Source organism: Coregonus clupeaformis, chromosome 26, assembly GCF_020615455.1.
Source record: "Coregonus clupeaformis isolate EN_2021a chromosome 26, ASM2061545v1, whole genome shotgun sequence".
Taxonomy (NCBI): domain Eukaryota; kingdom Metazoa; phylum Chordata; class Actinopteri; order Salmoniformes; family Salmonidae; genus Coregonus; species Coregonus clupeaformis.
In genome coordinates this window covers 4209896-4237267 of record NC_059217.1, presented here as the reverse complement: position 1 = coordinate 4237267, position 27372 = coordinate 4209896, and positions in this window count along the sequence as shown.

Genomic DNA, 27372 nt, shown 5'->3' with positions numbered 1-27372 from the left:
CTTCCAATCCTTTGTAGATGAGATTTTCCGGGATATGCAGGGGCAGGGAGTAGTCGTGTACATAGACGATATTCTGGTGTACAGTTCTACCCGAGCTGAGCATGTAGCCCTGGTGCGCCGAGTGTTGGAGCATGACCTATATGTCAAGGCAGAGAAATGTCTGTTCTTTCAGAAGTCGGTCTCCTTTTTGGGTTATCAGTTGTCTGCGTCAGGGGTGAAGATGGAGGTTGACCGGGTGTCAGCTGTGCGTAATTGGCAAACCCCAACCACTGTGAAAGAGGTGCAACAGTTCTTGGGTTTTGCGAATTATTACCGGAGGTTTATCCGGGGTTTTGGACAGGTGGCAGCTCCCATAACGTCTCTGTTGAAGGGGGGTCCGGTGCGCTTGCGGTGGTCAGCTGAGGCGGACAGGGCTTTTGGGAGACTGAAGGACCTGTTTACCTCGGCGCCGGTGTTGGCGCATCCGGATCCCGCTTTACCATTCCAGGTAGAGGTAGACGCGTCCGAGGCCGGTATTGGGGCCGTCCTCTCACAACGGTCTGGCACACCACCTAAGCTCCGCCCCTGTGCCTTTTATTCTAAGAAGCTCAGTCCGGCGGAGCGGAATTATGACGTAGGGGACAGGGAGCTGTTAGCCGTGGTACAGGCCCTAAAGGTGTGGAGGCATTGGCTTGAGGGGGCTCAACACCCTTTCCTCATTTTGACGGACCACCGTAACCTGGAGTACATCCGGGCAGCTAGGAGACTGAATCCTCGCCAGGCCCGCTGGACTATGTTTCTAGCCCGGTTTGTGTTTAAAATCACTTACATCCCTGGGTCCCAGAACGGGAAGGCAGATGCCCTGTCTCGGCGGTATGACACGGAGGAGAGGTCCGTTGAGCCCACTCCCATACTACCAAAGTCTTGTCTGGTGGCACCGGTGGTATGGGAGGTCGATGCAGAGATCGAGCGGGCGTTACGCACCGACCCAAGTCCTCCACAGTGTCCAGTGGGTCGGACATACGTTCCGCTCGAGGTACGCGATCGCCTCATTTATTGGGCTCATACGTCCCCCTCCTCTGGACATCCAGGTATCGGCCGGACAGTTCACTGCCTTAGCACTAAGTACTGGTGGCCAACGTTAGCCAGGGATGTGAGGGTTTATGTCTCCTCCTGTTCGGTGTGTGCACAGTGTAAGGCGCCCAGACATTTGCCCAGGGGTAAGCTACAACCCCTGCCCGTTCCACAACGACCCTGGTCCCACCTCTCGGTGGACTTTGTTACAGACCTTCCCCCCTCACAGGGGAATACTACCATCCTGGTCGTTGTGGATCGGTTCTCGAAGGCCTGTTGTCTCCTTCCCATGCCGGGTCTCCCTACTGCCCTACAGACCGCTGAGGCTCTGTTTACCCATGTCTTCCGGCATTACGGGTTACCCGAGGATATAGTGTCTGATCGAGGCCCCCAGTTCACCTCCAGAGTGTGGAGAGCCTTTATGGAACGGTTGGGGGTTTCGGTGAGCCTTACCTCGGGTTACCACCCGGAGAGTAATGGGCAGGTTGAACGTGTCAACCAGGATGTGGGTAGGTTTCTGAGGTCTTATTGCCAGGGCCGGCCGGAGGAGTGGGCGAGATACGTTCCGTGGGCCGAGATGGCGCAGAACTCTCTCCGCCACTCCTCCACCCAACTAACCCCTTTCCAGTGTGTGTTAGGGTACCAGCCGGTTCTGGCACCTTGGCACGAGAGCCAGATCGAGGCCCCTGCGGTGGATGAGTGGGTGCGGCGCTCGGAGGAGACATGGAACGCTGCCCACGTACATCTGCAGCGGGCCATCCGTCGGCATAAGACGAGCGCCGATCTCCACCGCAGTGAGGGGCCTGTATACGCACCTGGAGATCGAGTCTGGCTCTCGACCAGAAACCTGCCCCTCCGCCTGCCCTGCCGGAAGCTGGGTCGGCGGTTTGTGGGGCCATTCAAAGTCCTGAGGAGGTTGAACGAGGTGTGTTACAGGTTAGAACTGCCTATTGATTACAGGAATATTAACCCCTCGTTCCATGTGTCTCTCCTCAGGCCGGTGGTAGCTGGTCCACTCCAGGACTATGAGATAGAGGAGATTCCTCCGCCCCTGTTGGACATCGAGGGGGCTCCGGCGTACACTGTGAGGTCCATCCTTGATTCGAGACGCCGGATGGGGGTCTCCAATATCTCGTGGAGTGGGAGGGGTACGGCCCGGAGGAGCGGTGCTGGGTGCCGAGGAGGGACATATTAGACCTGTCCCTGCTGACCGAGTTCCATCGGGGTCATCCTACGCGCCCTGCTCCGCGTCGTCCTGGTCGTCCCCGAGGCCGGGATCGGCGCACGGCTGGAGCCGCGCGTCAAGGGGGGTACTGTCACGGTTTCGGCCGAGGCTGCTCCTCCTCCTTGTTCGGGCAGGCTTCGGCGGTCGTCGTCCCCCGAGTACTAGCTGCCACCGTTCGATGTTTCATGTTTGTTTGGTTTTGTCTGTTTGTACACCTGTCCCTTGTTAGTGTTTGATTTTGTTTCCTATTTAGTTATCGTGTGTTGGGTCAGGTGTTATGTGTGATTGTTTTTTGTCAAGCTGTTGCTCTCTGTATTTACTCTTGTGTTTTGTTGTTTTTCGAGAGTCCGCACTGTGTGCGCTATCGTCGTTTTACGCACTGTGTTTATTGTGCGTAATTTGTATTTTGCCTCCCGGTTGGGTTGGCTGTTCGCCTGTTTGGTGCTGCTTTCGTTTACTAAAGTCTGTTCACGAACGCCCGTGTTTCCTGCGCTTGATTTCCACACCGCATCTACACTCAGCTACTGACACACACAAAACATGATACGGATATACACAGTCCTATCTCATCGATAATCGTTTGTATCAATCTAATTCCTCATAACTACTCCATAAAAAGATTATATAAAATCTCTCAAAAGATGAAAACCACTCAAAAGTTCTTTGAGTTGATAATGTGTATTTTTAATTGGTTAATCTTCAGATTTTATCCTCCGTAATTCTCACACTGATTATTTAACCCCTAAATCTGCTCCATGTGATCCCATATCAAATGATCCATTATCGTTTACTTAATCATCAACATAGGACATATCTGTTTCCGCTTCTATTGTTCCTGTCACCCCAGTAAATGTCATATTTCATTCATTTGCCAATACAATCACGTACTCCGCGTAAGTAAGCCTTGATATTTTATCCCATGCATCTATTTAAAAATTGTTTGATACGTTGTCTCCTACTTTCTTCTTAACATAATACTATAGGAGACTTCCATCAATCCTGGAAAAAAAAAACCACTCAGAAGACACTAGATAATACCATGTTTCATTAAGTTCACTACACCTTCTACTATAAACCTATAACCCCTTTCTAGTAATTTAATAATCACAACCTGTTGCATTGATGTTTTAAAATATAAAGCTATTGTTTAATAACTTCATAACTAACAAAAAATGTTTACTTAATCCATCAGCCTAATAGTAAAAACTATCTCCCATTGTTCAACATACCATAAACAGATTATTGTTTTTAGAATTAATGAACTGTCTGCATAACTCACTGTTGTTTAAACAAACTATAGAATTTAATAATAATAATAAAAAATTGTCAAAGAACATTACATATTCAACTATCTAGACATGTTCTTCATATCATCCCAATGCGTTCTACACATGTCAATATAGCCCACTTATCACTACTTTCTTTCACCCTCTTACGAAATCATGTCATTAGTAAATTTTCTCCACAAAGCACTACTACCTAATAACATATTTTCATTCACCTAAATATAAATAATTATTTTGATACCAGTCTATTAAACAATCCAAGTCAACCTTTCACATCTCCCAATGATCCTACTTAACCTTCTTCAAACAATTCAATTCAACTTTTCTCATCACCCAATTAACCTTTTTATTCTTCTAACACAGAAAATTATCCACAATATCTATCATACTCTACCGCTGACAAATTATTTTTAAATTATAGTCAAAACAAACAAAACATCTATTCACAGCGATGCAACTTTAATTACTATGTTATACTATCCGCTATGGGTTGGTAAGACAATCTCTTTCCTATAATGTTATCAATTAAACCAGTAATTCACATCAACATTATCGATGTAAGAGTTTGCTTCCGTCCCTACCTGGGCTTGAACCAGGAACCCTCTACACACATCGACAACATTCACCATCGAAAAAACACCGTTACCCGTTGCTCCACAAAATCCGCTGTCCTTGCAAAGCAAGGTAAACAACTACTTCCACACATAGCAAGTTACATCACCACTCTAAACGTCACTAGTTCTCACCACTAACTAGCTAGCCCATTCACACCAAACATTCAACCCCCTATGACTTCCTTCTCCTCAGCAGCCATTGATCCTTGTAAACCAAATGTAACCCATAATGTCCCTTACAGCTCTCTCATGTTTCAGCGAGCCCCACTGGTTAACACCCGCAGACAAAAAACATGGAAACACTTCCATTTTTTAAAACTAGTAGACAAATAACACATTCTCAAATAGCGTTCTGCATTTACCTCTATCGTAGGGTTTAAAAACTAACATAACAACATTAACCATCCTAAATTGCTGTGTTTGGTTCAGTTTATCTGTTACGATAGTATGTCCATAATACTTCTGTATTGACCTCAACCAAAAGTTGCCATAGTCCTCAGTCAATGTTATATTTCCTTTTATTCTCCGAATTCCCCTGCTTCACTTCCCATAAAGATAAGACATTCACTTCTCTGTGCGTCCTAAACTACATTCTATTTCCCCTGTAATCAACTAAGATCATAGCCACAGCTCTTATGAAACCACCAATCCGCCATTATCAGAATACATCAGATCTAGGTAACTGTCCTTTCTAAGTATGCTACAAGTAACACCAAACACTTGCTGTAGTTTACCATCATATATTGAATTCATATCCATATTATCAATATCCAATTTATTTATAGACATTACGCCACCATTCTCAATCGATTAATCTAGCAAACCCTTAGTCAACGCCCCCCAAAAAATGACTACCACGCAATCGTCTCTCTATACCTGTTAAATAAGTGAGTATTTCTATTTGAACCAAAACACGCTACAAGCCTTACATTCTACATCACCAAACCAAATACTTTTGTCGTCTTTGTCTACGCAACACATACCATCAGTTGAATTACACTCATAAATACAGATTTTACTCTATGCCATTGAAATGACAAATAAATCCCACAAATAGCGCAATTACAATGGTTTGTCTTCTTACCCGCTGATACAAAATGAAGTTCCATCACTTCACCGCTTTAGCTCTACCCTGATAATTAGTTCATTTGAAACCCTATATTGGCTTTGTACTATATTATACATTACGTCTATAACCACATTACTTATGGTCAGTTTATTCCTTAAACCTTATCTCTATCACATGATCCAACAACGGTACAAACTTAGAAAACCCTTATTCATTATTTCTCCCGCCATAACGTACGTCTACGTGTGGGTGAGCAAGTTAATACATATACAGTATAACGTTAGAAACTTCTAGGTACCAATTCTCAATACACATAAATCTCTTAAAACATTTTCCCAGCGGACCAAAAAAATAGACTGTAATTTTAGGACACAATACAAATACAAACCTTTCCACTACTCTCTAAAATAACCTCACAATCTCTATACCACTCCTTGATATTCAATGACTTAATTCTGTTATATATTGTAACTTCTTATCCAAACTTATATCAAATTATCATATCCATTTTTACAACTTATTATGCACCCCTCACATTCAAGTAACCTTCTGCTCTTTGTTCATAAGATAACCCAAGTTGTCCCATTCAATTACTTAACTATGTTAGCTGAATTTTTCTCCTTATTACTTATATTTCCTTGCCATCGTGCGCTCATTAAATTGCATGCTTTATTTCGTGTTCCTTACGACGACATTGTAATTGATATATTTTTGCACTATTTGTAACATATCCCTTAAAAAAAATAACCTTACTCATTATCTATCCATGCTGATAAATCACCAAGATATGGTCCTATATTGAAAAACCCTAATTTACTTAATTTACATTACTTTTACAAAATACTTATTCTAAATGCGGATTTGCCTGTATTAATTTCGTCATTTCCTGTCTCTCTCTTCGAGTTAAATGAAGCTCCGCTTTACTTTTAATGGTGACTGTTTTCTTCTCGATACCGGTCTATTAAACTTGCCATTCATTATCGCTATTAATTCATGCAATATTAGTAATGAAACACTTAAATTAAATCCCCATCCTGATCTGTATTAAAATGTAGTTCCTATTTGTGTTATTGTGCTATGATTCAATATGTTGCATTGCATTGGCTCCATCTCCTGGCCGTTTTGAGTAATTCACAAATTACTAATAATACTAATAATATGCCATTTAGCAGACTCTTTTATCCAAAGCGACTTACAGTCATGTGCGCATACATTTTTACGTATGGGTGGTCCCGGGGATCGAACCCACTACCCTGGCGTTACAAGCGCCATACTCTACCAATTGAGCTACAGAGGACCTAATCTCTCAGAGGATTGAACCTCCTTAATTTGTACACATCAAAAGGGCCTCAAACCCACTAATTTATAACTCGAACCTCACAACTGTTCACCTTTTTAGTATTGTATTATAGTATTTTAACCTTCAACCGTAGGCCTCAAACCTACTACCAAGGGCTTGAACCTCTGATTATTTTATAATGTCGTACACTCCATAATCTCGTCATGTTGAGGACTCGAACCTCTGACCTATGTTATCGTAGTACACATTAAAAGACCCTACGCCCAATCTTGTTACACCCATTCTCCTTCTCCTCTGTAGTTTTTTTGTCATTACTCTGACCAAACCCTTCTAAGAATCATAGCACCATTGTATTGTCTAATTTGATAATTCTCCTTACACCCCTTACATAACTCAATACCACTCATCGTCCCCCTTTTAAAATATTGAATTTTAAAAGTCAGTTACAGCTAAGTCTTACCACAGATAAGCAGAATTTGACATAATCAAAAAAATGAACGTCTGCTTACCTTTTAGTTCGGCTGTGAAATACATCCTGTTCGTTTAGACGCCAATCTGTTATGATGAGTTTCTCGGGTATCTCGGGTAGATTGTGACCCCGTGTAGCTCAGTTGGTAGAGCATGGCGCTTGCAATGCCAGGGTTGTGGGTTTGTTTCCCACGGGGGGCCAGTATGAAAAAATATATGCACTCACTAACTGTAAGTCACTCTGGATAAGAGCGTCTGCTAAATGACTAAAATGTAAAATGTATCAAGTAATTAAGAATGTTAGGATATACTTAAACACTTTTGATGGAAAGTTCATATTAGTATTTAATATGGTACCATGGTTCATTATAACAGAAGAAGGACATAGCCCTGCCTCTGTCATCTCCGAACTCACTTGAACAAAGAGATCCTCTCAGCTTGTATACCGTCTGTTACACGTTTCTTCACGAACATCTGGTACCCATCAGTGGGCATTACCTTCTTTGATGTTATTATCCTTTATCCCAAGTCAGTATATCCTGTCCATCAATTATTCTAAGATCAACATAAGTAATCTCCTTTGACATAAGGAATGCAAACTCTGTGGCACCAAGTCACTTATCTACCAACTCTAAGCTACTTTCCCATAATACTATAAAAACCTCATATCAACAGTAAATAAGAATCCAGTATATAAATACGTGGTGTGTATAAACAGTGAAACTAAAATGTCATGTACAGTAGTAGATATATAAAAATTAGCTATATGTAGAATACATTATATGAATACACAATTTGAAAAACAGTATAAAAGAAACGGTCCAGTCATTAAAGGGATAGTTCACCTAAATTACAGAATGCAAATGCAAATAGTCTGGGTAGCCATTTGATTAGATGTTCAGGAGTCTTATGGCTTGGGGGTAGAAGCTGTTTAGAAGCCTCTTGGACCTAGACTTGGCGCTCTGGTACCGCTAGCCGTGCGGTAGCAGAGAGAAAAGTCTATGATTAGGGTGGCTGGAGTCTTTTTAGGGCCTTCCTCTGACACCGCCTGGTATAGAGGTCCTGGATGGCAAGAAGCTTGGCACTACCCTCTGTAGTGCCTTGCGGTCGGAGGCCGAGAAGTTGCCATACCAGGCAGTGATGCAACCAGTCAGGATGCTCTCGATGGTGCATCTGTAGAACCTTTTGAGGATCTGAGGACCCATGCCAAATCTTTTCAGTCTCCTTAGGGGGAATAGGTTTTGTCGTGCCCTCATCATGACTGTCTTGGTGTGCTTGGACCATGTTAGTTTGTTGGTGATGTGGACACCAAGGAACTTCAAGCTCTCAACCTGCTCCACTACAGCCCTGTCGATGAGAATGGGGGCGTGCTCGGTCCTCTTCTTTTTCCAGTAGTCCACAATCATCTCCTTTGTCTTGAACACGTTGAGGGAGACGTTTTTGTGCTGGCACCACACGGCCAGGTCTCTGACCTCCTCCGTATAGTCTCGTCGTTGTCGGTGATCAGGCCTATCACTGTTGTGTCATCGGCGAACTTAGTGATGGTGTGGAGTCGTGCCTGGCCATGCAGTCATGAGTAAAAAGGGAGTACAGGAGGGGACTGAGCACACAACCCTGAGGTGCCCCCGTGTTGAGGATCAGCATGGCAGATGTGTTGTTACCTACCCTTACCACCTGGGGGTGGCCCGTCAGGAAGTCCAGGATCCAGTTGCATAGGGAGGTGTTTAGTCCCAGGGTCCTTAGCTTAGAGATGAGCTTTGAGGGCACTATGGTGTTGAACGCTGAGCTGTAGTCAATGAATAGCGTTCTCACATAGGTGTTCCTTTTGTCCAGTTGTGAAAGGGCAGTGTGGAGCGCAATAGAGATTGCATCATCTGTGGAGCTGTTGGGGTGGTATGCAAATTAGAGTGGGTCTAGGGTTTCTGGGATAATAGTGTTGATGTGAGCGATGACCAACCTTTCAAAGTATTTCATGGCTACAGACGTGAGTGCTACGGGTCAATAGTCATTTTGGCAGGTTACCTTAGTGTTCTTTGGCACAGGGACTATGGTGGTCTGCTTGAAACATGTTGGTATTACAGACTCAGACATGGAGAGGTTGAAAATGTCAGTGAAGACACTTGCCAGTTGGTCAGCGCTTGCTCAGAGTACACACCCTGGTAATCCGTCTGGCCCCGCGGCCTTGTGAATGTTGACCTGTTTAAAGGTCTTACTCACATTGGCTACGGAGAGCGTGATCACACAGTCGTCCGGAACAGCTGATGCTCTCATGCATGTTTCAGTGTTACTTGCTTCGAAGCGATCATTGAAATAATCTAGCTCATCTGGTAGGCTCGTGTCACTGGGCAGCTCGCGGCTGTGCTTCCCTTTGTAGTCTGTGATAGTTTGCAAGCCCTGCCACATCCGACGAGCGTCGGAGCCGGTCTAGTACGATTAGATTTTGTCCTGTATTGATGCTTTGCCTGTTTGATGGTTCGTCGGAGGGCACAGTGGGATTTCTTATAAGAGTCCCACTCCTTGAAAGCTCTACCCTTTAGCTCAGTGCGGATGTTGCCTGTAATCCATGGCTTCTGGTTGGGACATGTACAGTGAGGGAAAAAACTATTTGATCCCCTGCTGATTTTATACATTTGCCCACTGACAAAGAAATGATCAGTCTATAATTTTAATGGTAGGTTTATTTGAACAGTGAGAGACAGAATTACAACAAAAAAATCCAGAAAAACACATGACAGAAATGTTATAAATTGATTTGCATTTTAATGAGGGAAATAAGTATTTGACCCCCTCTCAATCAGAAAGATTTCTGGCTCCCAGGTGTCTTTTATACAGGTAACGAGCTGAGATTAGGAGAACACTCTTAAAGGGAGTGCTCCTAATCTCAGCTTGTTACCTGTATAAAAGACACCTGTCCACAGAAGCAATCAATCAATCAGATTCCAACTCTCCACAATGGCCAAGAACAAAGAGCTCTCCAAGGATGTCAGGGACAAGATTGTAGACCTACACAAGGCTGGAATGGGCTACAAGACCATCGCCAAGCAGCTTGGTGAGAAGGTGACAACAGTTGGTGCGATTATTCGCAAATGGAAGAAACACAAAATAACTGTCAATCTCCCTCGGCCTGGGGCTCCATGCAAGTTCTCACCTCGTGGAGTTGCAATGATCATGAGAACGGTGAGGAATCAGCCCAGAACTACACAGGAGGATCTTGTCAATGATCTCAATGCATCTGGGACCATAGTCACCAAGAAAACAATTGGTAACACACTACGCCATGAAGGACTGAAATCCTGCAGCGCCCGCAAGGTCCCCCTGCTCAAGAAAGCACATATACAGGCCCGTCTGAAGTTTGCCATTGAACATCTGAATGATTCAGAAGAGAACTGGGTAAAAGTGTTGTGGTCAGATGAGACCAAAATCGAGGTCTTTGGCATCAACTCAACTCGCCGTGTTTGGAGGAGGAGGAATGCTGCCTATGACCCCAAGAACACCATCCCCACCGTCAAACATGGAGGTGGAAATATTATGCTAAGGGGGTGTTTTTCTGCTAAGGGGACAGGACAAATTCACTGCTTCAAAGGGACGATGGACGGGGCCATGTACCGTCAAATCTTGGGTGAGAACCTCCTTCCCTCAGCCAGGGCATTGAAAGTTGGTCGTGGATGGGTATTCCAGCATGACAATGACCCAAAACACATGGCCAAGGCAACAAAGGAGTGGCTCAAGAAAAAGCACATTAAGGTCCTGGAGTGGCCTAGCCAGTCTCCAGACCTTAATCCCATAGAAAATCTGTGGAGGGAGCTGAAGGTTTGAGTTGCCAAACGTCAGGCTCGAAACCTTAATGACTTGGAGAAGATCTGCAAAGAGGAGTGGGACAAATTCCCTCCTGAGATGTGTTCAAACCTGGTGGCCAACTGCAAGAAATGTCTGACCTCTGTGATTGCCAACAAGGGTTTTGCCACCAAGTACTTAGTAATGTTTTGCAGAGGGGTCAAATACTCATTTCCCTCATTAAAATGCAAATCAATTTACAACATTTTGACATGCGTTTTTCTGTATTTTGTTGTTGTTATTCTGTCTCTCACTGTTCAAATAAACCTACCATTAAAATTATAGACTGATCATTTCTTTGTCAGTGTGAAAACATACAAAATCAGCAGGGGATCAAATACTTTTTTCCCTCACTGTACGTACACTCACTGTGGGGACGACGTCATCGATGCACTTATTGATGAAACCAGTGACTGATGTGGTGTACTCCTCAATGCCATCGGAAGAATCCCGGAACATATTCCAGTCTGTGCTAGCAAAACAGTCCTGTAGCCTAGCATCTGCTTCATCTGACCACTTTTATATTGACCGAGACACTGGTGCTTCGTGCTTTAGTTTTTGCTTGAAAGCAGGAATCAGGAGGATAGAGTTATTGTCAGATTTGCCAAATGGATGGCGAGGGAGAGCTTTGTACGAGTCTCTGTGTGTGGAGTAAAGGTGGTCTAGAGTTTTTTTCCCTCTGGTTGCACAGTTAACATGCTGGTAGAAATTAGGTAAAACGGATTTAAGTTTCCCTGCATTAAAGTCCCTGGCCACTAGGAGCGCCGCCTCTGGATGAGCGTTTTCCTGTTTGCCTATGGCCGTATACAGTTCATTGAGTGCGGTCTTAATGCCAGCATCGGTTTGTGGTGGTAAATAGACAGCTACGAAGAATATAGATGAAAATCTCTTGGTAGATAGTGTGGTCTACAGCTTATCATGAGATACTCTACCTCAGGTGAGCAAAACCTTGAGACTTCCTTAGATATCGTGCAACAGCTGTTGTTTACAAATATACATAGACCGCCACCCCTTGTCTTACCAGAGGCTGCTGTTCTATCCTGCCGATACAGTGTATAACCAGCCAGCTGTATTTTATTAATGTCTTCGTTCAGCCACGACTCAGTGAAACATAAGATATTACAGTTTTTAATGTCCCGTTGGTAGGATATATGTGCTTGTAGTTCATCCACTTTATTATCAAGTGATTGTACGTTGGCCAATAGTAGCGATGGCAGAGGCAGATTAGCCCCTCGTCGCCGGCTCCTTACCAGGCACTCTGATCTCCTTCCGTGATATCTCCTTTTCTTTCTACTGTGAATGATGGGGATGAGGGCCCTGTCGGGTGTCTGGAGAAAGTCCCTCTCTTCCGACTCATTAAAGAAAAAGTATTTGTCCAGTTCAAGGTGAGTAATCGCTGTTCTGAGTTCCAGAAGCTCTTTTCGGTCATAAGAGACGGTAGCAGCAACATTATGTACAAAATAAGTTACAAACAATGCGAAAAAAGTAACAAAATAGCATGGTTGGTTAAGAGTCCATAAAACGGCAGCCATCCCCTCCGGCGCCATCACTACTAGCAGATATACCTACAAATCATCACCCAAATTAGGGCAGGACACCCTTCAAGAATAACTTTTCAAAGTGCATCATTAAGATTAAACTAATTGGTTTCAACCTAGTTTGTCTTGCGGTGTCAGGGAGGGACTACACATGACTATCCCTCTCTCTCGGGGCAGACTTCCATTTAAGCAGGTCAAATATTGTTCTAGTTATTATTTAGGAGGATTTAATTAACATGAACTAAGTGTTAATTGATATGTTGCTTCTCCAGGGAGTCTGTGTGTAGGTGCTGTGAGTGGGACACTGGGACACCATGCAATTTACATACAGATTGATCTCAATTAGTAAGAGTGTTTGGCCTTGTGGAGTGGATTCATAAGCAGTACATGAAAGTTTTGCCACTGAAAATAACAGGGAATAGTGAAAAATGATTAAATGTGGAGCTAATTGTTGTTGTTTTCAAACCTCGACATGTGAATAGCTGTTTGAGAAGGTTAGAGCTCTAGAAAGATTGTACGGTGGATGTATGTATCCCAGGTAGGAGATTGTTGTTGTCTTGCCCTTGTGCCAGATGTTTTCTCCTGATTTCGCTAGCTTTGCTTCTTCCCTGGATGGGGTGGGGGAGGGAACGATATTTCCTGATACAGAACTAGAGTGCAATCTGTGAGCAGATAAAAGAAGGTGATATCATAATGTTGACATATATCAGTTTTGACCATCTATCTTAAGTTGATGGATCACAGTTTGAGAAACTGTAAGTTATATGTACCAAGGTGTTTGAAAGGCTGTCTGGAAAAGTCTGAATGTACAATGCCTTCAGAAAGTATTTACACCTATTTACTTTTTCCACATTTTGTTGTGTTACAGTCTAAATCCACTTGAATCCAACCTTGTAACACAACAAAATGTGGAAAAAGTCAAGGGATGTGAATACTTTTTGAAGGCACAATATAGTAGTGTTTTTCCAGTCTCATGCTGAATGATATCATTATCTCAGAGCTTCCAGTATTGTTTGCCGCAGTGACATTAGGGAGAATGGGCCCAATAGCAGTATCGTAGATCACTGCTCTGTTTGATCACAATTACATATTTTTTTTTTTAAAGGAGCTGGACAGGAAATCACATTGGAGGTGAATGCTTCTAACTTACAAGATCCCCCCTAAACACCTTACTCACCTATCAACTAACCGGATGGCTGCTTTCCTCTCCATTGCCCCGCCTCTAATGACGCAGTGGAGGCTCGTGACAAAGAGTGCATCCCAAATTACACCCTATTCTCTATAGCCCCGCATAGGGCTCTGGTCAAAAGTAATGCACAATACAGGGAATAGGGTGTCATTTGGGACACAGACAAAGCGTTGGGTAATTAAAGCAATAATGTGGCGGTGGATGTCGTTGATATCATTGATAAAGATTGGTAGCTAGGCAGCTCTCTGTGGTGTGTGTCAGGCTAAGCAGCCGAGTGGAGCAGAGGAGGAACGGCTCTTCCCGTCCCCTGAATCCCTCCACCCAACACCCTCCTTTCATCTTCTCCACTCAGACATGAAAAATTAATCCAAGACCTCCAGAAATATTTATCGTGAAATCTTAGCAGGGAGAACTGGTAGCACTGAAACATTTATGTCCTCCATTGGCCTCCAACAGCTGTGGACCCCTTAATTAATTTGATTGCTCACATTATACAATAAATTAATTTATACAATATTTATTATTTTCCCTTTCCTCTTTTGTTCTTTGTCTGATTATTACATACATAAGCAGATACATCTCTCTCCTGTGGGACAATTGCTTTAGGTCCAGAGGTGTCCTTTATCATACAAATAAATTCTCACAAAAGACTAGCATGGATTTTTATACAATACTGGCATATTTTCATGCTTTACATTATTAACAACAAAGGTTATGTGTGAGTGTGACCATACATAGACTAGCACATGTTTGTACACACAATACTGATGTATGACTTGTTATTATGCTTTACATGTGATTATGGGGCTGGATTATCTTCAGAGTGTGACCATACCAGTGGAGGCTGCTGAGGGGAGAACGGCTCATATTAATGGCTGGAATGGAGTCAATGGAATGGTATCAAACACATCAAAGACGTGGTTTCCATGTGTTTGATACCATTCCATTGACTCCATTCCAGTCATTATTATGAGCTGACCTCCCCTCAGCAGCCTCCACTGGACCATACACACAGTCGATTATGTATTGTTATTATGTACTGTATAAAGGATTGCATGGCTCAGGCCGGGTGTAGGTTTATCAAGGTGTTGATAACACTAGCTTCTTCTGCTATGGTCTCCCGAGTGGCGAAGTGGTTTAAGGCACTGCATCGCAGTGGTAGCTGTGCCACTAGAGATCCTGGTTCGAATCCAGGCTCTGTTGTAGCCGGCCGCGACCGGGAGACCCATGGGGCGGCGCACAATTCGCCCAGGGGAGGGAATGTCCGGCAGGTAAGTAGCTCAGTTGGTAGAGCATGGCGTTTGCAACGCCAGGGTTGTGGGTTCGATTCCCATGGGGGCCCAGTATGTAAGTCGCTCAGGATAAGAGCATCTGCTAAATGACTAAAATGTAAAAATGTAAATATCTTAGGCTACACATAATGAAATACAGTTGAAGCCGGAAGTTTACATACATCTTAGCCAAATACATTTAAACTCCATTTTTCACTATTCCTGACATTTAATCCTAGTGAAAATTCCCTGTCTTAGGTCAGTTAGGATCACCACTTTATTTTAAGAATGTGAAATGTCAGAATAATAGTAGAGAGAATGATTTATTTCAGCTTTTATTTCTTTCATCACATTCCCAGTGGGTCAGATTAGTATTTGGTAGCATTGCCTTTAAATTGTTTAACTTGGGTCAAACGTTTCGGGTAGCCTTCCACAAGCTTCCCACAATAAGTTGGGTGAATTTTGGCCCATTCCTCCTGACACAGCTGGTGTTACTAAGTCAGGTTTGTAGGCCTCCTTGCTCGCACATGCTTTTTCGTTCTGCCCACACATTTTCTATAGGATTGAGGTCAGGGCTTTGTGATGGCCACTCCAATACCTTGACTTTGTTGTCCTTAAGCCATTTTGCCACAACTTTGGAAGTATGCTTGGGGTCATTGTCCATTTGGAAGACCCATTTACGACCTAACTTTAACTTCCTGACTGATGTCTTGATATGTTGCTTCAATATATCCACATAATTTTCATTCCTCATGATGCCATCTATTTTTTGAAGTGCACCAGTCCCTCCTGCAGCAAAGCACCCCCACAGCATGATGCTGCCACCCCCGTGCTTCACGGTTGGGATGGTGTTCTTCGGCTTGCAAGCAACCCACTTTTTCCTCCAAACATAACGATGGTCATTATGGCCAAACAGTTCTATTTTTGTTTCATCAGACCAGAGGACATTTCTCCAAAAAGTACGATCTTTGTCCCCATGTGCAGTTGCAAACCGTAGTCTGGCTTTTTTATGGTGGTTTTGGAGCAGTGGCTTCTTCCTTGCTGAGCGGCCTTTCAGGTTATGTCGATATAGGACTCGTTTTACTGTGGATATAGATACTTTTGTACCTGTTTCCTCCAGCATCTTCACAAGGTCCTTTGCTGTTGTTCTTGGATTGATTTGATCTTTTCGCACCAAAGTACATTCATCTCTAGGAGACAGAACGCATCTCCTTCCTGAGCGGTATGACGGCTGCGTGGTCCCATGGTGTTTATACTTGTGTACTATTGTTTGTACAGATGAACATGGTACCTTCAGGCGTTTGGAAATTGCTCCCAAGGATGAACCAAAGTTGTGGAGGTCTACAATTTTTCTTCTGAGGTCTTGGCTGATTGCTTTTGGTTTTTCCATGATGTCAAGCAAAGAGGCACTGAGTTTGAAGGTAGGCCTTGAAATACATCCACAGGTACACCTCCAATTGACTCAATTTATGTCAATTAGCCTAAAGCCTAAAGCCATGACATCATTTTCTGGAATTTTCCAAGCTCTTTAAAGGCAAGGTCAACTTAGTGTATGTAAACTTCTGACGCACTGGAATTGTGATACAGTGAATTATAAGTGAAATAATCTGTCTGTAAACAATTGTTGGAAAAATTACTTGTGTCATGCACAAAGTAGATGTCCTAACCGACTTGCCAAAACTATAGTTTGTTAACAAGATATTTGTGGAGTGGTTGAAAAACAAGTTTTAATGACTCCAACCTAAGTATATGTAAACTTCCGACTTCAACTGTATACACACGCACAAGCACAAGCACACGCACACAAACACACAGTTTTGAACAGCTAACCTTGTGGGGACACACAATTCAGTCCCATTCAAAATCCTATTTTCCCTAACCCTAACCCTAAAACTAACCCTAATCCTAACCCGTACTCTTACCCTAACCCTAACCTTAACCCTAACCCTAACCTTAACCCAAAAACCTAACCTCCCCACAATAATAGTTAAACACGTCCACATACAAACACATATACACACACACACACTCTTCAGGATAAGAGAGTGTTAAGTTCACATGGAAACTGTCATCCTCATTATAGAACAACACAGAGATGACATAAAACACTACAGGCCCATAAGAGACATTTAGCTCCTAGCGACTCCTGTGTGCAGAAGCATCCTTCCCTCCCCAACTCCCTGTGCTGCTCACACACTACACCACACCGCACAGAATAACAATCAACTCAAGGGTTGGCTCTGACAGGCTATAGCATAGCGGTGTCTCTGTCTGAGATTCCAACATAACATATTCCCTCCCTAATCGATATCAAAAGCATGAGGGGAAGACATACAAGACAGCAAGGCGAAAGCAAACAAATATGCGTCTGTTCAGTGAGGGGAGAGAATTAGAACTTGGCTGTGTCTTCCTCTCCTTACCTGTCGTTATCTGCTTTAGTTCTCTTAATGTTAGCTCCTCTATTCTCGGTCCCATCACATTTGTTTTATACCAGTCCCTTTGAACAGCTGAAAGATATTGAGCCCCCTTTGATCATGCAATCCTTCTGAATTCCAAATCAGAAATGAGCCTCCCCTCCCCTCAGCCCCCCTCAAAATACCTCTGCTAGGTCGTCTCCCCCTTTTCTGCAACTATTTGGTTTGTTTACTATATACCACCAACCGAAGTAGGAAGAAGGGGGTGAAATTAAACAGAAAGAAGAGAAGGAAAGAAAGAAAAACATGAGATACAGAAAGAGAAAATTAGAGACATGAGAGAGCCTGAGAGAAAGGAAAGCCTGCGTGGGTTGTGTACATTTTCTTAATTAATGTTTATAAATGTAACAAAGAGAGAGGAGTTGAAGGGAAAAAATAAAAGAGAAACATTGCCACAAGACGCATTGGCGGCGCGCCTGCCTGTCTGCTTTGCTTTTCTCTTGTTCTCTTCATTTTCTTTGAAGGCGGCATGCGTTTTCTAATGATGACCCTTGGCATTGTGAGACACCTGGGACTTCACGCAGCCGCCACGGAGCCACGGAGGACAAGTAGGGAGGCTGATCAAAATTAGCCCATTCTCATTTCAAACAGAATTTGGCCCAGCCACTGATCACAGTGAAGCACATAGAGAGCCTGGGCACCTCATGGTCTTGCAGAGCTGGAGTAGAGAGACATGCACCAACTAGACCTGGTCGGTGGGAGTGGGAGGCCCTCCCCTGGAGATGGTGGCGTTGCGGCGGAGGGAGCAGGGGGAGCAGGGGAGCAGGTGGAAGACGACACAGTGACATGACTGTGGGACGCCAGGGATCTGGATGTTTTTTCGGCTGTTATTCCCTGTTAAAAGATTTAAACCATCGGGGTATGACAGATCCCTTTGATGTTTGCTAAGCATAGAGCCAGGGTACGAGAGAAAGACTGATAGAAAGAAAGAGAGAAAGAGAGGTAGGCATGGAGGGAAGGAAGGAAGGAAGGAAGGAAGGAAGGAAAGAAGGAAGGAAGGAAGGAAGGAAGGAAGGAAGGAAGGAAGGAAGGAAGGAAGGAAGGAAGGAAGGAAGGAAGGAAGGAAGGAAGGAAGGAAGGAAGGAAGGAAGGAAGGAAGGAAGGAAGGAAGGAAGGAAGGAAGGAAGGAAGGAAGGAAGGAAGGAGGGAGAGAACGGGTTAGGTGGTGAAGTGGAGAGGCAGGTTGTTAATAGGCAGTCATCTTTTTCAGAGCCACAAAGGAGGAGGGGTAAAGAATGGTTAAGGAGAGGTGAGGATGGTGGAAGAGGGTGGGAGGAGGGTAGGAGAACCACTGTCTCAGTGCAGCCACTCCAACAAAGGAAATATAAAAGCGGTGAGGTTGAGGCCGGGGCCAAGGCTGACTGTGAGGCAGAGAGAGAGCGAAAGAGAGAGACTACTGGCACAGAGTAGAGAAGAAGAGAAGTTGTGGTGCTTCCAACCACTACTGCAATTTTTGCCTTTTTAAATCCTAATTTGACTTTCATTTTAGAAGGAGGTAGAAGGGGTGATGGTGGTTACGGCTGTTCTCATCGGCATCAAAGGTATTTTGGTCCGCTAATATACAGAGCGAGAGAGAGAGGGAGAGAGAGAGTCGAGCCTGACACCTCATGGGAAACTCATCTCTCGCCTCCCTCTGCTGCTACAGGATCATCAGGATAAGGTAAACTATTCATCTACCCAGGCTCTAGGCAAAGAGTAGACACGTCTTCAATTAGCCAGTCAGTAACAGCATGACCCTCACAGATGCACAGAAGTCCTCTCATTCCTCTGTTTCTGTAACTCACAACTGAATACCGCTTGTCTGTTTTTCCATCATTGAGTCAAACCCCCTAGCCTGCGTGTGTGTGTGTGTGTTTAAGCCGTATTCCTTTCCTGGTGCAATGTTTGGGAGACAGATGGAAGCCAGTCTCAGCAAAGGGAATAGCAAAGATCTGAAAGCGTTTTAGCAACAATTAAAATCTTTGATGGTTTAAGCTGTTCACATCAAAAGCAACAACCCCACTGTTTGATTTTCTTTTGATGACACAGAGTATAAAAACCGATCTGCCAATTGTCAGCAAACACAGAGCTTGGTAGATCAGAGGCAGAAGGCTGTGGGAAGAGCACTGTGGAAAAGGATTAAGAAAAGCAACCAGAAGAAGGGTGGCTTAACTGCAACTGGGTTTCAATTGGGAAAGCCTGTTGATACAAACAACTTTAGCAACACAAATATTAGCACAAAAAAATCACCAAAAAGAAATATAAGCCATTCCAAAATCATGGGCATTAATATGGAGTTGGTCCCCCCTTTGTTGCTATAACAGCCTCCACTCTTCTGGGAAGGCTTTCCACTAGATGTTGGAACATTGCTGCGGGGACTTGCTTCCATTCAGCCACAAGAGTATTAGTGAGGTCGGGCACTCCAATTAGGCGTTCCAAGTCATCCCAAAGGTGTTCGATGGGGTTGAGGTCAGGGCTCTGTGCAGGCCAGTCAAGTTCTTCCACACCGATCTCGACAAACCATTTCTGTATGGACCTCGCTTTGTGCATAGGGGCATTTTCATGCTGAAACAGGAAAGGGCCTTCCCCAAACTGTTGCCACAACGTTGGAAGAACAGAATCGTCTAGAATGTCATTGTATGCTGTAGTGTTAAGATTTCCCTCCACTGGAACTAAGGGGCCTGGCCCGAACCATGAAAAACAGCCCCAGACCATTATTCCTCCTCCACCAAACTTTACAGTTGCCACTATGCATTGGGCAGATAGCGTTCTCCTGGCATCCGTCAAACCCAGATTCGTCCGTCGGACTGCCAGATGGTGAAGTGTGATTCATCACTCCAGACAACGCGTTTCCACTGCTCTAGAGTCCAATGGCAGAGAGCTTTACACCACTATAGCTGACGCTTGGCATTGCACATGGTGATCTTAGGCTTGTGTGCAGCTGCTTGGCCATGGAAACCCATTTCATGAAGCTCCCGATGAACAGTTTTTCTACTGATGTTGCTTCCAGAGGCAGTTTGGAATTCGGTAGTGAGTGTTGCAACCGAGGACAGACAATTTTTACGCGCTGCACACTTCAGCACTCGGGGGTCCCGTTCTGTGAACTTGTGTGGCCTACCACTTTGCGGCTGAGCTGTTGTTGCTCCTAGACATTTCCACTTCACAATAACAGCACTTACAGTTGACCTGGGCATCTCTAGCCGGGCTACTGCCAATGTTTGTCTATGGAGATTGCATGGCTGTGTGCTCGATTTTTTACACATGTCAACAACAGGTGTGGCTGAAATAGCTGAATCCACTAATTTGAAGGGGTTTCCACATACTTCTGTATATATATTGTATCTGTGGGTTCTGCAAATTCTTGTTAAGAAATTATAACGTTTTCTATGCCTGTGTTGACATAGTGAAGCTTGATTCCACCCCAGCCCCCCCCCCCGATGTCCTGTTGAGATGTATTAATCTGTTAATTAAGCATTCTAAAGCACACTGAAGTGTTGTCAAATCTGTAAGAAAAAGTCAGCGATACACATTGGAGTGATTATTACACCAGTTAGGGCTGGGTGGCCATGTTGTTTTATTGGGCCTAATCTTCTTCGGGGAGTTGCTTGCCAAAGAAGAATATATAATCTGCATAACATTAGAGGACAAAAGTGGATGCATCCCAAATGGCACCCTATTCCCTATATAGTGCACTAGTTTTGACCAGAGCCCTATGGGCCATGGTCAGAAGTAGTGCACTATATAGGGAATAGGATGCCATTTGGGATACATGCTCAGACTGGCTAACGAGCGGTTCCTCTGACCTATTTTCCCGCTATCCCTCCATTTTGGGCATGTTCATTAGGAAGCTAATCACAGGAGAGGCTTCTACTCTTTTACCCTGTCTGTATGCGGGATTAGTGGCGTCAGGGAGGCTTTCTGACACTGCTCTGCGCCAGGGGATCACTCCTCTTCAAGACATCACTTTCCTCCAGAAACCTTGAGTCTGTCTGTCTACCCCCCTTCTCTCTCTCTCCCTCCACAGGGAGACAAATTAATTCAAACAACTACCGTTTTAATTGAAGACACCATCAGCCACAGAAACATGAAAACATCAGCAGGACCGGAAACATCCTCACATCCATGCATTTTCAAACGCAGAATGTGTGACCGTTTTTTTTTTCTTCAGTTATATATCTGTATAATTAGGTTGGGTTTGCAAAAGGAGTTTGACAGTACTTTCCATGGCATAATTTGAACTTTAAAGGCGACCAGTGAAATAAAGTGTTTTCACAGCAAAGGGGCTTTGGAGAGATTATGCATGATTTTTCATATAATATACTGTATACCTGGTCTAATTTACACTTCCTTTGTGGAATCATATTCACAAAATCACATTCCAGCGTGCCTGGGGTTGACGACCCTGTGCTCTGGAGATTTGCAGCTGCATGCGGGATGTTTACATTTGTCTAAAAGCAGTGTAAATTGAATTCTCCTGTATGCTCCCGACAGTGACTGCTGGTGTAAAGTGGCGTGTACAGAATTGTACACTACACAGCTCTCTTCTGGGACACAAACCCTCCCTGTTGTTCCATCAAGCCTCCGAATGGAAGGAGGGAGAGATGGAAGAGAGGGAAAGATTCTCAATAAATCACGTCATCCATCCAACTGTACAGACCTAAATTAATTTGACAACAGGGATGAAAAATGGGAGAAAGCACCTCTGGATATCTGTTTGTGTGTCTTTGTTCTTCACATGGTAGAGAAACAACGACCAAAAAGGGAGTCATTGAATTCAAAGTGCTCGTTTTCAACTCCGTCTTCTCTACTCCAGCCCACACCCTCGAGCCCTTGATCGGGACAAGACCAGCACAAACCGCATCAGATCAGAAGGTGACATATCCAAAACTGTCACAAAATCACAAGAAAGGCAGTAATGGCTGCCAGAGACGTAGCAGCAGGCAGCAGTTCAGGGTGTTTCTAGTCTAGTGGGCTCTGTTCTATCGCTCCCATGCCTATTGGGGTTGTAGGAGAATCAGAGAAAAAGCTAGTTCCGCTCTGCTCTGCTCTCAGGCCTGCCGAATTAATGTGAAAGCGGCTGGATTTGATGTTGATGGCTTAGTGACAGTTGGGATGAAGGATGGTGGTTAGAGTTGAACACGAGACTCAGGTCTGATCAATGGGCCCTTTCAGACAGACAGGCCTGTGTGCAGCCAACTCGCCGAGTTATAGGATGATGCCTCCATGCTCTTCAAAAAGACCCCCCTTTCTCTGCTTTCTCACCCCTCTCTCCCCTTCTCCTACCCTATGACTCCCCCCATCTCTCACTGTGACCATCCCTTTCTCTTTTTCTCTTTCTTCCACCTCCAAAAGCATTAGATGACAAATCCGTACCCCCAGTAAAGCGAGATATCGGCCTGCCGTCTAGTTCGTCTCCTACTTTACTGCATCAGTCAGCTGCTTTTTCTGATAGACGTGCTGCTGAGCTAACATCAGGATCAAAGACCGTCAAAACAATAAGGAAATAACAGTGGTACAGAAGACTGCCCATCCACAGGAATATTCCTCCACCAGGGGACGTTATGTCCATTTGAAGGCAGTGATTTGTTTCTCTCTAACCTCTGGTAATTACTTTGATAAACTGACATTTTTGTCATCTGACATTTTTGCCATCTGACATTTTTGTCATATCAAAACCTTGTCACTCCTTGTGCAACGGAACGGAAACTTTGAACGGTAGTTAGGTTAGTTTTCCATCATCAAGGTCATGTTCTTCTGTCAAGAGAAATGAGATTCTCCTTAAAGGTCCTTAAAATGGCCTCCTGAATCCGGTCAAAAGGCCCTTCATCAAAGAGCTGTAGTAAAGGCCAGGGATGAGTGTTGGTGAGACCAAAGCCTTCCAGCAAGGCTACTGTACCATGATGGCAGGTCCCGAGGGTCCCGGAGGTATCACGACGCATGGTCGCAGAAGAAGAGACATGTTATGGATCAAATGCCAGCGGCCGTGTGAAATCAAAGGGAAAGGTGTGCGGCGAAGCAAGCGGCTTCTCCCACTTAAAGTTCAGCTGCAGAGGAAGAGGAGGTTTCATTATGGACATAATAGAGGCAGCCTAGGTCAGAAAGCAATCACAGCTCTGACACCTAGCAGACACCTAGCCCAGCAGGTAGCGGCCAGCGTCGGACATCAGAGGTTGGTAGCACTTTGGAGAGATGTCCTTCTCCAGGACCACCAGTGGAGAGAAAGGGCCAAAGGGATAGTGGCAGGCCACTGTTCCATCGGTGACAGTGTAAAAGACCCATAAGAGTGTTTTCTCAAAGCAGAAATATAGGGCCTGTCAATGCGTAACACTCTAGGCCTCCATGACAGTCTATAACTGACAAACATATCTGAGGGGAAAGTTCATACACGGATGTGCATCGAGGATTTGATAGGAAAGCTGTATACATATGTCACTGGATCTATAAGTAAGTGTGGATATGTTGACTTGACAGAACTTGGCCACATTCAAAGCTACTGTATATGTAAAAAAATTAATAATAATCTGACTTAATTTAGCCTCCTCTCACAGGAGAGACAGTTAGACCACATGCAGTATATGGCAGTTATTATGGTCACGTACAGCACAGAGACAGACCAGGCACTAGAGTAAAGCTAGACAGAGCCCATGCAGGTTCCAGCCATTATGCTGCTGCCATCCCTGTAGAGGAAACCCATATTTAACCAGGGCTAATGAAGTGCAGGACGGAGACTAATGTTCCCTCTGCCCTCTGACCTCTCCCGGGGATGGGAACTAGGACCTGGCAGGGCTCTGGCAGGGTGACATACTGTAGAGGCTGGACTTCAACAGCGCCAAACATGGATCCTCTGAACAACCATTAACCCTGACCTATAGTGTGGCCATGGACAGATCTCCCCTCAGGCTTACATCTGGTCAGGACTGGACCAGTACCAAGTCTCAGTCGGCAGCCAGGCATATAGGCAGCAGGCTGTACTGAAACACTGCTGGATAGCATACAGGCAGACTGGTAGCCGGGCGTGGGTCTGAGAGGAGTAGTCTAGCTAATTGTCTGACATGGGTCTGTCTGTGGCTAGTGGATTGTTTGAGTGTGCAAAACGTATCAATTGTCCATCAATTCTGTGTTTTACTGGATGGGATTACGACAATAAAATACATAAATACAATTTCTGCAGGAGCTCCATAGCCTTCTCCATCTATTCTACACTATACGGAGCAGAAAGAATTGCGAGACGGACAGTAATGGATGCAGGTTGGTTTACATTTAGTCCACTTTTAGAGAACTGATTTGGAAAATGAATTGATATCCTTCTGCTCACATTGCAAGAGTTCTCAGTGAGGAATGCCATTGCATTCACGTTGCTATTTTGGGACACAAAGTCTAAGCATATCAAGAGCTTATACTCATAGTCAGAGCATGTCATTACATATCAAACAATTATACAACGAGTGGGTCTAATCCTGAATGCTGATTGGTTAAAACCGCATTCCAGCCTGTGTCTATTCCACAAGTTACCACCGGCTAAATCTATGATGTTAAAATGCCTATTTACTCTGTTCCATCTGACTGCGCAATCCACTGTCTCATCAGTCCAGCCAAGGAATTTATAAACTTGATCTCCACTATAAAAAGCATTTAGACATTATGTCATAATGCTCGAAGACAGTGTTTGGAGGATATATTGACACAGTTTGCCGTCCCTTGACTTCGTCTCGGGCCTAACAACACCTGTGCCAATATCCTCCAAACACTGGCTTCTCAGGCATTATCACTTAAATAAATCATGGGACTGTGGGAATGATTATGCATCTTCTTCGTTGCAAATTAGATAAATTATTTTGTATTTCTGCATGTCATTAGTTTTTATAATTTTATTCTCACTCCAGATGTTTACAAGTCAAAATCATTCTCTGGTCACCCTATGACATGATATGAATATTGTGTTGTATTTGTGTCTCTCTCTTTTTTGCTGTATTTGGTGTACTACAAACACTGCACTTACATCACAATGACATACAAACTCAAAACGGTGGTCTGTATGTACAGGTATTTGCCAAAATAAAAGAAACACCAACATGAACATGGTGTCTTAATAGGCCGTTGGGCCACCACGAGCTGCCAGAACAGCTTCAATGCGACTTGGCATAGATTCTACAAGTGTCTGGAACTCTATTAGAGGTATACGACATAATTATAATTCTTCCATGAGAAATTCCATAATTTTGCCGCTCCAGAATCTCCCATAAGTGTTCATTTGGGTTGAGATCTGGTGACTGAGACACGCACGCACGCACGCACGCGCACACACGCACACACACACACACACACACACACACACACACACACACACACACACACACACACACACACACACACACACACACAGACACACACACACACACACACTTTAAACCCCCTATGCTCCTTTGAAATAAAATGTTTCCTTTATTTTGGCAGTTACCGGTATGTGTTTGGTTGTAACAGAGATAGAGCATTAGCAATGTATAGAAGAACTACATCTGTGGTGCTTTACAGCATTGTATACAGTACTTATCAGGAAGACGTATTGTTTTGGTGTTCCTCAGACAAGCCTTTTGCTTCTGTTTCTCTACGTTGGTTCTTGTCTTGACCTTTGGTGAGCACTGAGCAACACCTCTCCAATCATAGCCAGTCCAGTTCTGTAGTCTCTCTGTGCTCGGAAGAGTCATAAAATATTCAGGCTCCATGTTTCCCTCAGACCAGGCTGGTGGCGGTGGCTTTGTTAGCCAGGCTGCTCTCTCAACTCTCTGCTGTATCTCGCTATGGGAAGGGTAGCTTACTGCTTGCTGCTGTCCATGCTGCATACTCCATAACGGCACAGCTTGGCAATAATCAGTGATTTGTGGTTTGTGGTGGTATTGATAGAGAGGATGCGTGGTGTGGACAGCAGTATGCAGCTAGACAGCTCGCTGTGGTGAGACACAGCTAATGTAGCTGCATACTGCTGTCCATGCTAGGCGTCCTCAGTGCTCCTTACAACCACAAACCACTGATTACTGACAAACTGTGGTATGGTGTTCACTCCCAACACACCCCACACCACCATACATACCAACCTTCATTCGCTACAGGTCCTCTGTAGCTCAGCTGGTAGAGCACGGCGCTTGTAACGCCAAGGTAGTGGGTTCGATCCCCGGGACCACCCATACACAAAAATGTATGCACGCATGACTGTAAGTCGCTTTGGATAAAAGCGTCTGCTAAATGGCATATTATTATTATTATTATTATTATTATTATTATTAAGCCAGCTAGCTGCATACTGCTGTCCACACCAAGCTTCCTCAGTCCTCTCCTTAACACCACAAACCATTGACTATTGCTAAGCTGTGCTATGGTGTTAGTCCACTCCCAACTCACCCACACCACCATACACACCAACCTTCATTATGTGGTTATCACCACGCCAAATTCTTCCACTTTATTGGATAACTCCCATTTTCTACTTTCTGTTTGCCTGATGGACAGTTGTCTGTTGTTTGTGTTGTTCTAGCCATCATACCAGACCTGAGAGGTGGGATATTGTTGCTCTCTATGTGGGCTTTGTCAACTTATAACCAATGGCAAGATCCTGAATTATACACTAAGCTAGTTGAGCAGAAGAAACAGGCCAGGCTTGTTTTATTCACAACCTTGTGAATTCAAACAGATTGCTATGGCTGGGGAATTGAAGCAGAAAGCTATCATGCAGGGTCCAAGACGTAGCAAGAGAACAGGTAAGAATAAAGTATGTATAAAAGCACAGGTAAGCTTTAGTCTCGGGCGTAGCTACAATGTTACTCCTACCAAAAGCCACAATAAATTCTAGGTTTAACTATTATGTTAATTTTTTTGCTCTATTGAAAAATAACGACAGCTTTCACTGGACAAGTTGTTCAGAGAGGGTGTCCTGGCCTAACTCTCAGTGGTATTACTGTACAGTCGTGGTCAAAAGTTTTGAGAATGACACAAGAATTGGTCTTCACAAAGTTTGCTGCTTCAGTGTTATGAGATATTTTTGTCAGATGTTACTATGGTATACTGAAGTATAATTACA